Here is a 16,687-nt window from a genome sequence, read left to right on the forward strand (position 1 = left end):
ACTCAGTCCTCTTTCTTATTTTGCTTCCAATTCACTAGCCACTGAAAGATAATAAATATAATCTGTACAGTTTATTAAGAATAAACCGACGCAGCAAACTGCAATTGTGCAATCGCATCCTTCTTCACCGTTTAACATGAGCCCATCTCATAATTTAGGAATGGGGTTCTGTAGGTCTGCCTTGCTCTGAGATAATATGTATTAGTTCACTTATAGAGTATTCATAAATGTGTAAGTAAGAGTTTGACCATAAAGGCAAATTGGATAGACCATATCCTATCTAAAAGTGAAATATCATTTCGAATGCTAATATGAAAAAGTAAAGTTTCCGTGACAGACTGAAAGCTTCCTATATGTCAGAGCAGGTGGATCCTTTTTCTCTGGCATTTGATGTTATTTTTCTGTAATGTATGTGCATGTCTTATTTATTTATTTGTGTGTGGTGTGTGTGTGTGAGTGTGCTTGTGTGTGTGCGTGTGCGTGTGTGTGTGCGTGTGCGTGTGTGCGTGCGTGTGCATGTGTATGTGTGTGCGTGTATGCATGTGCGTGTGCATGCATGTGTACGTGCATGTGCATGTGTGTGTGTGTGTTATGAGAGAGTATCACTTTCCTCAAAGCTGGTGCTACAGGTGATGCTCCTCTGGTTTTTTGGTAGCAGGGATCCAGACTCTGGTCTTCTTGACTGTGCAGCAGCAAGCTCCCCTGACTACGAAGGCATGAATCCAGTCTCATGTCTCCCCCCACCGCCCCCGTTCTTTTTAAAACCTTGCCTCATGACCTGTGAACAGTTACCTTCATCCCAAGGCTGCATGGCTAGTGCTTGGCCCAGTCTAGACTAATTACCTCTTTATTTCCTTTGACTATAAAGAGCTTCCGATTGGTCCCAATAAGAGAAGATGTAACTCTCTCTGCTCTTAGAAATGGAGCTGAGCTGAGTGTGAGTAGCAGAGGTATGGGCCATAGATTCTCTTTGCTCTAAACTGTTAATTTATAACAGTGTAAAGCTGAGGGAGCCACTTGATTGTTCTTAACATCTCATAGCCCCATCGGCAGAAACTCTCTGCACTAATGGAACAAGGCACTGAGTAGCTGTTTCCTAGTACACACAAAGCTGGTGGATCCAGTCCCAGAGATAATGGAGAGAGAGGAAGAGACAGGGAATTATCAGAGAATCTGAGATTATTACCATTCTTAACTCTGTTTGAGGACTAGAATTTATTAGTTATCAAAATAAATATCTTCGGCTTCCTTTGAAGTTTACTCTTTTATGAACCTTGCATTTTTATTCCTGTGAGAGGCAAAGACAAAAGGATTAGAAGTTCAGAGTGACCCTGGGCTCTGAGCAAGACGATATGTCACGAATAAAGTGTAATAAAATGAATGCTTCTCATGGTCGCCTGATAAATAATACTGTTATTATTTAAGAATTTCTTTTAAGATTAAAGAAACATATACAATTATAATAAAATAAATTGAGCAAACTCATTATGAGGACCTAAGTAAAATGTTACGGCCTAGGTAACAGGCCCTAACTAGCCTGCCATTACAAGGAAATTTCCTCATGTGTTTTCGTTGTTACTAGGAAACTCCTAATACCAAGATTGATTGCATATTCTATTATGTTCTGTGCCCTTGGAAACCAATCACAATAAAAGTCAGTAGAACTGCTTTCTATAGTTAGCCAAAATAAGCTTGGATCCGAACCAACCACCCAACAATGCCTCCTGTACCTGTATATATGCTTTTATGGTATTTTCTTTTATAAGCTGACCCTGGGATATACCCCAACGTAAGAGACACCTGCACCATTATAAGAAACATTTGGAATAAGACTTCCATGTTGAGTAGCATTTGAGCAGTTTAAGTTCCCAAGACCTCCCTGGGAATTGACATCCTACTTGGCCTAAAGAGACTTGTATGTGGCTAACTGACATTCGGGTTGACAACTTAAGACATGAATGCTAGACAAGACAAGTTCCATTCTAGTATTCAAGTTAAGCCATGGATATTAGACAAGGCAAGCCCCCTGCTACAGTTGAATACTCCAAACAATGGAAACAGGATAAACGTACAACAAAGATAATATTCCCAAGGAAATCCCCTATTCCTAAATCCTAATTGGTGGAATAACTTGGCATAGATATTTGGGGATTTGGGGCTTAAAAGCCCTGGAAGATCTTAACTTGGTCATGGTTGTTCCCGAATCCGGTCCGTGGCTCTGGTTAATCAGTCTTGGGTGTATGCTCAATAAACTATGGCTGTCTAACTGAGATCAGCTGTGTGGTCTGTGAAGCAATTCCTGGACCCCAACATTATAAAGTAAAACAAGCTACCTCTCCACACAGGTTGTGGCTCCAGACACTCGGCAAAATGAAGATTGAGGAGGTGAAGAGCACCACGATGATGCAGCACATCGCCTCCCATAGTCACATGAAAGGTCTTGGGCTGGACGATAGACGCCTGGCCAAGCAGGCGATTTCGGAGCTCGTGGGCCAAGAGAACGTGAGAGAGGCACGTGGCATCCCAGTCAAATTAATCAAAAGCAAGAAAATGGCTGGGAGAGCTGTCTTGTTGGCAGGGCCTACTGAAACTGGAAAGACAGCCTTGGCTCTGGCTATTGCTCAGGAACTGGGCAGTAAAATTCCTTTCTGCACGATGGTGGCTAGCGAATATACTCAACGGAGATGGAGAAGACAGAGGTTCTGATGGAGAACTTGCTCAGGGGTATTGGGCTGTGGATAAAGGAGACTAAGGAAGTTTATGAAAGGGAGGTGACAGAGCTCACTCCCTGTGAGACAAAGAGTCCTATGGATGGGTATGGCAAAACCATCAGCCATGTAATCATAGGGCTGAAGACTGCCAAAGGAACCAAACAGAGGAAGCTGGATCCCAGTATTTTTTGAAAGTTTGCAGAAAGAATGAGTAAAGTCTGGAGATGCGATTTACATTGAAGCTAACAGTGGAGCTGTGAAGAGGCAAGATAGGTGTAACACCTATGCTACAGAATTTGACCTTGAGGCTGAAGAGTACGTCCCTTTGCCAAAGGGAGATGTGCACAAGAAGAAGGAAATCATACAAGATGTGACTTTGCTTGAACTGGACGTGGCTGATTCACGGCCTCAGGGTGGGCAAGATATTTTGTCTATGACGAGCCAGTTGTTGGAGCCAAAAAAGACAGAGATCACAGATAAACTTCGAGGGGAGATCAACAAGGTGGTGAACAAATGCACTGACCAGGGCATTGCAGAGTTGGTCCCTGGAGTGGTTTGTCAATGAGGTCCATATGCTGAATATCGAGTGCTTTACCTACCTGCACCGAGCCCTGGAGTCCTCCTCCATCACCCCCATTGTCATCTTTGCATCCAACCGAGGCACTGAGGACATCACTTCACCATGCGGCATCCCATTGGTCCTGTTGGACCAGGTGATGATCATCAGGACCATGCTGTATACGCCACAGGAGACGATGCAGATCATTAAGAAGGAGGGAATCTTATTTATAATAGCCAGAAGCTGGAAAGAACCCAGATGCCCTTCAACAGAGGAATGGATACAGAAAATGTGGTACATCTACACAATGGAATATTACTCAGCTATCAAAAACAATGACTTTATGAAATTCGTAGGCAAATGGTTGGAACTGGAAAATATCACCCTGAGTGAGGTAACCCAATCACAGAAAAACACACATGGTATGCACTCATTGATAAGTAGCTAAGCCCAAATGCTTGAATTACCCTAGATGCATAGAACATATGAAACTCAAGACGGATGATCAAAATGTGAATGCTTCACTCCTTCTTTAAAAGGGGAACAAGAATACCCTTGGCAGGGAATAGAGAGGCAAAGATTAAACAGAGACTGAAGGAACATCCATTCAGAGCCTGCCCCACATGTGGCCCATACATATACAGCCACCCAATTAGACAAGATGGATGAAGCAAAGAAGTGCAGACTGACAGGAGCGGGATGTAGATCGCTCCTGAGAGACACAGCCAGAATACAGCAAATACAGAGGCGAATGCCAGCAGCAAACCACTGAACTGAGAATAGAACCCCTGTTGAAGGAATCAGAGAAAGAACTGGAAGAGCTTGAAGGGGCTCGAGACCCCTTATGTACAACAATGCCAAGCAACCAGAGCTTCCAGGGACTAAGCCACTACCCAAAGACTATACATGGACTGACCCTGGACTCTGACCTCATAGGTAGCAATGAATAGCCTAGTAGGAGCACCAGTGGAAGGGGAAGCCCTGGGTCCTGCTAAGACTGAACCCCCAGTGAACTAGACTGTTGAGGGGAGGGCGGCAATGGGGGAGGGTGGGGAAGGGAACACCCATAAAAAACAAAACAAAACAAAAAGGACGGCATCAACAACAGTGAGGAGGCACTGAACTACCTTGGGGAGATGGGCACCAAGACCATTCTGAGGTATTCAGTGCAGCTGCTGATCCAAGTCAACCTGCTGACAAAGATCAATGGGAAGAACAGTATAGAGGAGGAGCATGTGGAAGAGATCAGCAAGCTCCTCTTTGACGCCAAGTCCTCTCCCGAGATTCTGGCTGACCAGCAGGACAAGTACATGAAGTAACGTTGGGTTTGGAGTTGCACCCAGAGGACAGACCCCACACAGTGGACAGGGTCTTGCCTCAAGAATGCCTTGTAAATTATCAAACCTCCATGGTTGTTTGGAAGAAACCCCTTCCCACCTAGCTTGTTTTCTAATAAAACTGAATTTTATTTTGATGATTAAAATAGGTAAAGAAGGACAAATCAAAATGGCCTAAAAACAACTTAAGAATGAAATAGACCTTAGTTCTTGGTCTTTGTCCCCAAGACCAAAATATTAAGGCATATTAATGACTTGAATATAAGTAAAATGCTAAAAATAAAAAAGTGCATATTTAAACATTTTTAAGTAGAAAAGGTCTTTCTTATGAGAAAAACAAACAAACAAACAAACAAACAACCCCCAAATACCCAAAAACCCTAAGAACAATCAGGGGAAAATTCAGAAATGATTATATATGGAAATTTAAACAAAATGAGAGAAAATAAGATGAGATGAATATTTGTGCAATTATGTCTAAATAATATGCTTAGAAACAAAGCAACTCAGGATAATTGAGGACTGAACAGTGGCAAGAAGTTAAGAGACACATTTCTTGCAGAAATCTTGGGTTTGATTCTTAGCTTCCACACGGTAGAACTGTCTGTATCCAGGGGACCTGACAATGCCCTCTGGTCCCCATAGACACTATATGCACAAACATGCATGCAGGCAAAATATCCATACTTCTAAAAGAGTAATCTTTAAGAATTTTTATAAGATACATATACCAGAGGATCAAAGTATCCTACTTCCAGGTATGAACTCAAATGACCTCAACAAAGACAGAATCCAACAGGCATATGGATTCTAGGCACTGTTTAGAATAGTTAGGATAAGGAGTCAGCCTTTGTTGTCAACAGTAAAGAAACTCAGTGCGTGTGTGTATGAGTGTGTGTGTGTGTGTGTGTGTGTGTGTGATATTATTTAATCTTAATCTTAAAAATATATTTTTGTTACTTGTAAAAACTTGGCCGGAATGAGAAGACATTATATCAAGTAAGCAGGGCACAGAATGACATGTCTTGAATGTTTTCAACTCATACGATAAACTTTAAAGAACTGTCAGTCTGTATGTAAAGTTGTGATAGAAGAGATTACAGATGCACGTGTAAATAAAGAGAGGCTGGGTATTATCAATGTATTAATGTTAATTAATTAATGTAACAATGCTAGTAAGATTAAAATATTAAGTTAAAAAGCTTTAAAAGATAATAAAAATGAAAAATAATAAAAATTAAATTAAATTCCACTAGGTTCAAGGTCATCTTTATAAAGGGATACAAAGAAGAATGAGGTGCCAATTTTCAGTGGTTGTGATCACAAAGATGTGATAATCTTGCCTGACAAGTGTAAACGACACACAATTTTTCAATATATTTTTGGTAGAAAGGCAAACTGATATAAATCTCCTGTGGATTTGGGTGAAATATTTCTGTGTATTTACTCAAGAGTACACATTGAGGACTGTCTCAGGCAATGCATGAACATATTAGACACATTGGACAGTAGTCTCTGACCTCATAACCCTGCCCTCTATAAAACCTTAATATATAACCTCCTTAACACAATAATGTGCTATTAGAAACTTATCATACATAAAAGCCTATTAATGTATATTAATGTAAATTTTTTGTCATATCATTGTTATGGGAAAAGTTGGAAACTAGAGAGAAGTTTATCAATAAATAACTGGTTGAATAAATTACATGTGTTTTGGAATATTCTTGTGACTCTGGAAAACAAGAAGGTACAGTATTCATGAATATATTTATGCATAAAAGACATTTGTATGTGAATACTAACATAGGAAATATGGGTACTATGCCCCATAGAAATATTTTGTTTAAAGGTGAAATTATGACAGAGTTTTATTTTTTGTATGCATTCTGGCATGGTTTCAAGGTGTGTTCCAAAAGGCATCTGTTGTTTATCCAATGAAAAATATTGTTTAATAGAGAGCTAATATCCAAAATATATAAAGAACTCAAGAAGGTAACCACCAAAACACCAAACAACCCAATCAAAAATTGGGGTATGGAACTATGCAGAGAATTCACAACAGAGGAATCTCGAATGGCTGAGAAACACTTAAAGAAATGTTCAAAAATCCTTAGTGATCAGGGAAATGGCAAATCAAAATGACCCTGAAATTCCACCTTATAGTAATCTGAATGGTCAAAACCTCAGGTGGTAGCACATACTGGTGAGGATGTGGAGAAGAAGACTCATTCGTTGCTGGTGGGATTGCAAACTGGTATAACCACTCTGGAAATTAATTTGGAGATTCATTAGAAAATTGGAAATACATCTACCTGAAGACCCAACTATGCCACTCTTGGACATATGCCCAATATGCCTCACCTTACCACAGGGCCACATGTTCCACTATGTTCATAGAAGCTTTGTTTGTGATAGAAGCTGGTAACAAACCAGATGCCCCACAATATAAGAATGGATACAGAAAAATGTGGTTCATTTACACAATAGAATACTTACTATGTCATGAGTTTTGCAGGCAAATGGATGGAACTAGAAAACATCACCCTGAGTGAGGTACTTCAGACCCAAAAGGATATGCATGGTATGTACTCACTGATAAGTTAATATTAGTCAAAAATATACAGAATTCCCAGGATACAGTCCACAGAATTCAAGAATGCTATCAAGCCGAAGGGCCCAAGTGACAATACCTCAATCCACTTGGGAGGGAAAAGAAAGCAATCATAGGACATGGGTGGGAAAGATGGCAGGAAGGGGAAGAGGGGAATATGATTAGGTAGGGGAACAGGACTGAAGCCCTGAGGGTCAGCCGAAAGAACTGAAACAAGCAAACTTGGAAAGTAGGAGCTGGGCAGATCCTCCAGAATACACCAGAGACCTGGGAGGTAAGAGACTCTCAGGACTCAAAGGGAGGAACCTTAGACAAAATGCACTACAGTAGGGAGAAGGAACTTTTAGAGTCCACCTCCAGTAGAAAGACAAGGCATCAAGTGGAGGGATGGGGTTGCTATCCCACAGTCAAAAACTCTGATCCAGAATTTTTTCTGTCTGAAAGAATTGCAGGGACAAAAATAGAGACAAGACTGAGGAAAAGGTGGTCCAGTAATAGGCCCAAATTGAGATCTAGCTCAGGGGGAGACCCCAAGGCCTGACACTATTACTGATGCTATGGTGTGCTTATAAACAGGGGCCTATCATGACTGCCCTCTGAAAGACCCAAACACTGAAAAACTGAAAGAGTCAAATACAGAAATTTACACCCATGCAATGGACAGAAGCTGGTGACCTCTGTGGCTGAATTAGGGAAAAGCTGGAAGAAGCTGGGGCAGAGGATGACCCTATAGGAAGATCAGCAGTCTTAATTAGCCTGGACCCCCAGAATCTCTGACACTGAACCACCAACCAGGCAACACCAGCTGATATGAGGCCCCCAACACATATACAGCAGACAACTCCTGGGTCTGGACTCAGTCAGAGAAGGTACCCCTAAACCTTGAGAGACTTGGGGTCCCAGGAAGTCAGAGGTGTGGTGTGGTATGGGGTGGTGGGGACATCCTTTTGGAGACAGGGGGGAGGGGGAGAAGGTGTGTCATGTGGACCACTCAGAGGGTAGTCCAGAAGGGGGATAAAGTCTGGACTGTAAAAGAAGCTTAAAGAATAAAAAAATATAATATTATAAAAAAATATAAAATGTACATAATGTATTGGCACTCAAAGAAATCTTAATTGAAATACCATTGTTGTCTCTCAAACTGATTTAAAAACCTATAAAGCAAAGGAGAAAGAAAGATAAAAGGCCAGATATCACCAAGATACCCAACACACTCTACTCTCTTTTTCCTGGATTTACACAGTGTAGACTAGGGTTTGGGAGACAGCAGCTGACACACTAGTGTTTGATTTCAGTTTCGCTCCATGTCGTAGTTTGGCAGGGTCAGCAATGACTGTCAGGGAGCTGGAGCTTTGGACAACACTGTTCCCTAAAGGTCTTCATTCTATGTTACAGAAGCCTTCAAAATTCTGTGGACTCAGAAAGAAATGCACAGCTAGCAATCCAGTCCTAGGAGTACATAACTCAGCACCGTCTGGAAAGCTCTCCATCCCAAGTGTTATCTCACTTACTCTCCTGTACTCTCAAGGGAACAAACGGTGTCCTCGTCAGATCAAGGTTCTGACAGACGAAGGTCCTGAGAAGGGAAGACCTTTCTTGTTGAGGCACGGAAAAGAAACCCGGCTCTCAGAGTTTCGGGAGTGGACAGAGGGAGTTTCTGCGTGGGAAGCTAGAGAGCTGTGGAAGGAGAGGAACCCTCCAGGACAGGCAGGCAGTCCAGCTGAGACCACAGAACTGATATCACCTTTTGTTGATGCATCCCACTTCTCACAGGATAAATTATTTTAAAAAAGAGAGACATGAAATCAGTAATTGCCTACATGGTCATGTGATCAGTTTGCGGTCTCCTTTTCACTCAGTGGCAAGAGGGCAAAAGATATTGTATCAGGGTCCGAAAGAAAGCATATTTGTTGACTGTTTAATTTTGTAAGAAGCTCATCTTAAGCAAAACACCGATTGATCTTAGATTTATATCTGGCGACATAGCTCATGTGGTAGAGTGCTTGCCCTGTATGTGTGGGTTTGGTCTCCAGTATCACATAAACCTGGCACGTCAGCGCACACTTGCCTTTACAGTCTGTGGGAACAGGTTTCGTCATGTGAAGCCAAGTCTAGAAGCAAATAGCAACAAAACCCAAAGATTCGCTAATTTTAGATACCCAAAGATATGCAAGTATATGCCTTTAGGATTTTAAATTCCAATAAATTACCCCAAATCTACAAAAGAAGGTGAAAATGTGCGTTTTTATAAATCAATTGCAGAGAACACAGTGATACCATAAAGCTTTTTTCTTTTTTAATCAAAAAGAACCCAGAAACGATTTCACTTTTTAAAAGGTTAAGAGTAGAATGTGTTAGACTGAGACATACCCTCCTGTATAGAAGAGAGCCAGCATGACTATCTGCTCTACGGCCTCCTTCTGAGAACTAAATGAAATTGATTCATGCAAAGAACCCCAGAAAATGCCCATGTCTGTTTGTCTTGCCCACCCTCACTTCTATTAAAGAACAGCTGCGGCAGGCCCGTTATACCATCTCCTCATGCCCTGTCCTCAGGCCTTAAGGCTGGCAATACATAGCCAGGGACCAGTCTTCTCAGGGTAGCTCTCTGTCAGATACATACTGACAAGAAATGTGACCACCACTCAGGCATTTTCACTTCCTATTTTTCTTGGAAAAATAGACCTTTAATAAACAGATATGTCAAATGTGTTACCAAATAGCCATCTAGATATAACATGGTTAATTTTTTTTTTTTTGGCCTCCTCATTTGTCTTCATGTTAGGACTTAAAGCAAAGTGCTGGCCTTTTGGCAGGCTCCTCTAAGATCTGTTGAGTTTTTATTATTTTATAAGCTGGTTTCTTGGCATAGACTTTATTCAAATACATTGACTAAATACACAAGAGTGAAAACAATCTGGAATTATCATACGTTCTCCCCAGATTCTCACTGAGGACAATATTAGGAAGCAGGGGAATTATGATGAGCGATTACACAGCGCAAATAACTGCTTCGTGTTTATTGTACAGTTTCTTGTACCAACACCCATGATCAAAGCTCACAGGAAGGCTGGGCTTCACTTGTCAATCATTTCACAGTATTTTGTAATATTTCAATAATGAGGCTTTTCTAAGCCAACATTATAACAAGACACTCACTATCCCTTTCCCCATGATATCACACTACAAAGAAGTGAAGAGAAAATATAATCAGGATCAGGGATTCGTCTTTTTGTTTTGCCTCCCGAGGGGTAAATTAGTCTGAAGGTTGATTTTTTTCATCTTTTTTTTAATTTTGTAGTTTTTTTCACATCAAAGATGGGGGGGCAAAGCAGATGCCGTTATCAAAAATAAATTATGTAAAATGCAAAGATCCTTTCTTGAGTAATTAATAACCTATTACAACATAAGTGGAAAACTTGTCATTTCAATGGAGTAAATTTCTGATTCTGAATAGTTTCTTATGGGAATTAGAATGATGGACATTTATAGTGTGCTATTTATCCATTGACAATATGGGCATTTATGAACATATAGTCAGTATTCACAAAATTAAAGAAGGGAGGAAACTCAATTTAAAACTTAATGCTACTAAGAATTGAGAATGTCATATTTTATGATTTCTAGTTAAGAATTTTTTAAAATAAAAAAAGGCAGACCAATATACTCTTATTTTTCCTTTTAATGGATATTTTAAAATTTATTTTCAAATGTTATCTCATTTACCGGTTACCCTCCAAAAACCTGCTCTCTATCCCTTGTTATTTAGGGGTGCCCCCACCCACTTCCTTCCACCTCCCTGCCCTAATATTCCCCTACAGTGGGGCATCAAGCCTTGAGAGGAGCAAAGGACTCTCCTACTACTAGGCCCAACAAGGCCATCCTCTGCTACATATGAGGCTGGAGCCATAGATCCATCCCTATGTACTCTTGGGGTGGTGGTTTAGTCCCTGGGAGCTCTGGGGGATCTGGTTGGTTGATATTGTTGTTCTTATGGGGTTAAAAAGCCCTTCACCTCCTTCAGTCCTTTCTCTAACTCCTCTATTGGTGACTCCTTCTCAGTTCAATGGTTGGCTGCAAGCATCCGCTTCTATATTTGTCATGCCGTAGCGGACTCTCAGGAGACAGCTATATCAGTCTCCTGTCAGTATGCACTACTTGGAATTCACAATATTGTTTGGTGGCTTTATATGGGATGCATCCCCGGGTGGGACAGTCTCTGGATGACCATTCCTTCAGTCTCTGCTCCACACTTTGTCTCAATATTTCCTCCTGTGAGTATTTTTGTACCCCATTATAAGAAAGACTCAAGCATCTACACTTTGGTCTTCCTTCTTGAGCTTCATGGGGTCTCTGAATTCTATTTTGGGTAATCGGGAACTTTTGGGCTAATATTCACTTATCAGTGAGGGCATACTATGAGTGTTCTATTATGATTAGGTAACCTCACTCAGGATGATGTTTTCCAGTTCCATCCATTTGCCTAAGAATTTTAAGAAGTCATTGTTTTTAATAGCTGTGTAGTACTCCTTTGTGTAAATTTACCACATTGTCTGTATCCACTGCTCTGTTGAGGGACATCTGGGATGTTTCCAGCTTCTAGCTATTACAATTAAGTCTGCTATAAACATAGTGGAGCATGTGCCTTTGTTGTATGTTGGAGCATCTTTTGAGTATATGCCCAGGAGTGATATAGCTGGGTCCTCAGGTGGTACTATGGCCACTATGTTGATCCAGAATGATTTCCAGAGTGATTGTACCAGCTTGCAATCCCACCAACAATGGAAGAGAGTTCTTAGTTCTCCACATCATCGCCAGCATCTATTGTCGCCTGAGGTTTTTTTTTTTTTTTTGGATCCATTATAAATTAAGCATATTTCTTTTTAATGTGTGAAGCTTACAAATTTTATTTATAGTCCATAGAAATATGGACTATATCACAAAGAATCAGTAATATAACTATAACAAAGCAAAACAAAAATTAAAACAACCCCAATTCAAGCAAGATAGGAAGAGATTGTTGATCATGTTGCTGGTCCAGCCTTCTGCTTCCAGACATGAATCCCTTTTAACAGTAACCTCTTTCAAATGAGTCCTGTGTCGCCTGAGTTTTTTATCTTAACCATTCTGACTGATATGAGGTGGAATCTCAAGGTTGTTTTGATTTGCATTTCCCTGATAACTAAGGATATTGAACATTTCTTTAGGTGCTTCTTAGTCATTCGATAGTCCTCAGTTGAGAATTCTTTGTTTAGCTCTGTACCCCATTTTTAATAGGGTTATTTGATTCTCTGAAGTCTAACTTCTGGAGTTTCTCTAATAACATTGGATATTAGCCCTCTATTGGATATAGGATTGGAAAAGATCTTTTCCCAATCTATTGGTTGTGTTTTTGTCCAATGACAGTGTTCTTTGCCTTACAGCAGCTTTGCAGTTTTATGAGGTTCCATTTGTTGATTCTTGATCTTAGAGCATAAGCCATTGTTGGTCTGTTCAGGAAAATTTTCCCTGTGCCCATGTGTTTGAGACTCTTCCCTACTTTCTCTTCTATTAGTTTCAGTGTATCTGGCTTTATGTGGAGGTCGTTGATCCACTTGGACTTAAGCTTTGGACAAGGAGATAAGAACGGATCAATTTGCAGTCTTCTACATGCTGACCTCCCATTGAACCAGCACCATTTGTTGAAAATCCTATCTTTTGTTTTCATTGGAAGGTTTTACCTCCTTTGTGAAATATCAAGTGGCCATAAGTGTATGGGTTCATTTTTGGATCTTCAGTTATATTCCATTGATCTACCTGTCTGACTGTTTACCAATACCATACAGTTTTTATCGCTATCTCTCTGTAATACAACTTGAAGTCAGAAATTGTGATTCCCCCAGAAGTCTTTTATTGTTGAGAATAATTTTCACTATCCTGGGTTTTCTGTTATTCCAAATAAATTTTCAAATAGCTCTTTCTAACTCTGTGAACAATTGAGTTGAAATTTTGATAGGGATTACATTGAATCTGTAGATTGCTTTTGTCAAGATGGCCATTTTTACTTTATTAATCCTGCCAATCCATGAGCATGGGAGATCTTCCCATCTTCTGAGATCTTCAATTTCTTTCTTCAGAGACTTGAAGTTCTTTCCATACAGATCTTTCTCTTGTTTGGTTAGAGTCATACAGAGGTATTTTATATTATTTGTGACTTTTGTGAAGGGTATCATTTTCCTAATATCTTTCTCAGCTTGATTACCTTTTGAGTAGAGGAAGGCTATTGATTTGTTTCAGTTAATTTTTTATATAGCCACTTTGCTGAAGTTGTTTATTAGCTGTAGGAGTTTTATGGTGGTCAAGTAAGTACACTATCATGTCCTCTGCAAAGAATGATATTTTGACTTCTTCTTTCCAATTTGTATTCCCTTGACCTCTTTTTGTTGTCTAATTGCTCTGGCTAGGACTTATATTAATATATTGAATAGGTAGGGAGAGAGTGAACAGCCTTGTCTAGTAACTGATTTTAGTGGGATTGCTTCAAGTTTCTCTCCATTTAGTTTGATGTTGGCTACTGGTTTGCAGTATATTTCTTTTACTGTGTTTAGGTATGGATGTTGAATGCCCAATCTTTCCAAGAATTGTAACATGAAGGGGTGTTGAATTTTGTCAAATGCTTTCTCAGCATCTAATGAAATGATCATGTGATTTTTCTCATTGAGTTTGTTACTATAGTGGAATACATTGATGGATTTCCATATATTGAACCAGTCAAGCATCCCTGGGATGATGCCTACTTGACCAGGATGGATGGTCATTTTGATGTATTCTTGGATTTGGTTTGTGAGAATTTTATTGAGTATTTTGGCATTGACATTCATAAGAGAAATTGATCTGAAGTTCTTTTTCTTTGTTGGGTCTTTGTGTGGTTTAGGTATAAGCGTAATTGTGACTTCATAGAGTGAATTGGGTAGCGCTTTATCTGTTTCAATTTTGTGGAATAGTTTGGTTAGTATTGGTATGAGGTCTTCTATGAAGGTCTGAGAGAATTCTGCACTGAACCCAGCTGGATCTGGGCTCTTTTTGGTTGGGAGACCTTTAATGACTGCTTCTATTTCCTTAGGAGTTATGGGGTTGTTTAAATGGTTTATCTGTTCCTGATTTAACTTCAGTACCTGGTATCTGTCTAGGAAATTGTCCATTTTCTCCAGATTTTAAAGTTTTGTTGAATATAGGCTTTTGTAGTAGGATCTGATGGTTTTTTGAATTTCCTCTGTTTCTGTTGTTATGTCTCCCTTTTCATTTCTGATTTTGTTAATTTGGACACACTCTCTGTGTCCTCTGGTTAGTCTGGCTAAGGGTTTATCTATCTTGTTGATTTTCTTAAAGAACAAGCTCCTCATTTTGTTGATTCTTTGTATAGTCTTTTTGTTTCTACTTGGTTGATTTCAGCCCTGATTTTGTCTCCTGCAGTTTAATCCTCTTGGGTGTATTTGCTTCTTTTTGTTCTAGAGCTTTCAGGTGTGCCCTCAAGTTGCTAGTGCATGCTCTTTCCAGTTTCTTTCTGGAGGCACTGCTTTCATTTTGTCCTATAAGTTTGGGTATGTCGTGCCTTCATTTTCATTAAATACTAAAAAGTCTTTCAGGTTTTGCTTCATTTCTTCCTTGACCAAGATATCACTGAATAGAGCATTGTTCAACCTCCATGTGTATGTGGCCTTTATGTTGTTTTGCTATTATTAAAGACCAGCCTTAATCCATGGTGATCTGACAGAATGCATGGGATTATTTCAATCTTCTTTTATCTGTTGAGGCCTGTTTTGTGACTGATTATATGGTCAATTTTGGAGAAGGTACCATGGGGTCCTGAGAAGAAGGTATATTCTTTTGTTTAAGGATGAAATGTTGTATAGATATCTGTTAAATCCATTTGGTTCATATATTCTGTTAGTTTCTGTTTCCATGATCTGTCCATTGATGAGAGTGGGGTGTTGAAATCTCCCACTATTATTGTGTGAGGTACAATGTGTGCTTTGAACTTTAGTAAGGCTTCTTTTATGAATGTAGGTGCCCTTACATTTGAAGCATAGATATTTAGGCTTGAGAGTTCATTTTGGTGGATTTTTTCTTTGATGAATATGAAGTGTCCTTCTTTATCTTTTTTGGTAACTTTTGGTTGAAAGTCTACTTTATTCAATTAATAATGGCTACTCCAGCTTGTTTCTTGGGACCTTTTGGTTGGAAAATTGTTTTCAAGCATTTTATTCTGAGGAAGTGTCTGTCTTTGTCACTGAGGTGTGTTTCCTGTATGCACCAAAATGTTTAGTCCCGTTTCTATATTCAGCCTGTTAGTCTATGTCTTTTTATTGGGCTATTGAGTCCACTAATATTAAGAGATATTAAGGAATAGAGATTGTTGCTTCCTATTATTTTTGTTTTTAGAGGTAGAATTATGTTTGTATGGCTATCTTCTTTTGGGTTTGTGGCAAGAAGATTACTTTCTGGCTTTTTCTAGGGTGTTATTTCCCTGTTTTTGTGTCTTCCATTTATTATCCTTTGTAGGGTTGGATTTGTGGAAACATATTGTGTATATTTGGTTTTGTCATGGAATATCTTTGTTGCTCCATCTATGCTAATTGAGAGTTTTGCTGGCTATAGTAGCCTGGGCTGTTATTTGTATTCTCTTAGGGTCTGTATGACATCTTTTCAGGATCTTTTAGCTTTCTTAGTCTCTGTTGAGAAGTCTCGTGTTCCTTGATCTTTTTCTCCTACTGCTTTTAATACTTTCTTTTTGTTTTGTGCATTTGGTATTTTGACTATTTTATGATGGAAAGAATTCCTTGTCTCAAATCAATACACTCTTAATGTGTTTGCCTCAATGATATAGCATTGTCCAATCAGACTTAGTCCTTCTCCATAATCAAAATATTATATCTTGATTTCTCATTGAATGGAGCTGCTACCAGGAAAGAGTTCACCTGGTTAAATTTATTACAAATTTTGATTAACAAAATAAAAGCAAAATTTTATTGGGAACTTAAGAAGACTAATGTTAACTATATTGTGTATGTGTGTGACTATGTGACTATTTCTAAACTGTGACCTTCAGGGTTGTGATTTTACTCTAGGCCATTTTGAAATCAGTTCCTGCCTGGAAAAACATGACTCCAGACATATTCTCGAGACTCTTTTCTTCCAAGCATTGGAACTGCAGGCACATGGCCACCAGCCAGTTCAGTCTTGACACTTTTGATTTTATTAGGTAAGTATATAAAGTTAGTGAGCTTAGCTAACTTGACAGATGACACACAGATTGCAGTGCTCAGAGAGACATAGGAAAACAGAATAAAGAAAGCCAAACTCTAACCTCACAGGACAAAGGAAACTAGTAAAAGCAGAAAGAAACAATTAATTTCCCCCAAACAGAAACCAAGTTCCAAGTAAGTAAATACTAAATTGTTAAAGAGATTCACATGCACTGGTAATC

At 39.4% G+C, this 16,687-nt stretch overlaps 1 pseudogene; it reads left to right on the forward strand.

The window, feature by feature from the left end:
* The first annotated feature begins 2,370 nt into the window (after positions 1 to 2,370).
* On the forward strand, positions 2,371 to 4,589 carry Ruvbl1-ps2 (RuvB-like AAA ATPase 1, pseudogene 2; annotated as a pseudogene).
* The last annotated feature ends 12,098 nt before the right edge of the window (positions 4,590 to 16,687 follow it).

Source organism: Rattus norvegicus, chromosome 1, assembly GCF_036323735.1.
Source record: "Rattus norvegicus strain BN/NHsdMcwi chromosome 1, GRCr8, whole genome shotgun sequence".
Taxonomy (NCBI): Eukaryota; Metazoa; Chordata; class Mammalia; order Rodentia; family Muridae; genus Rattus; species Rattus norvegicus.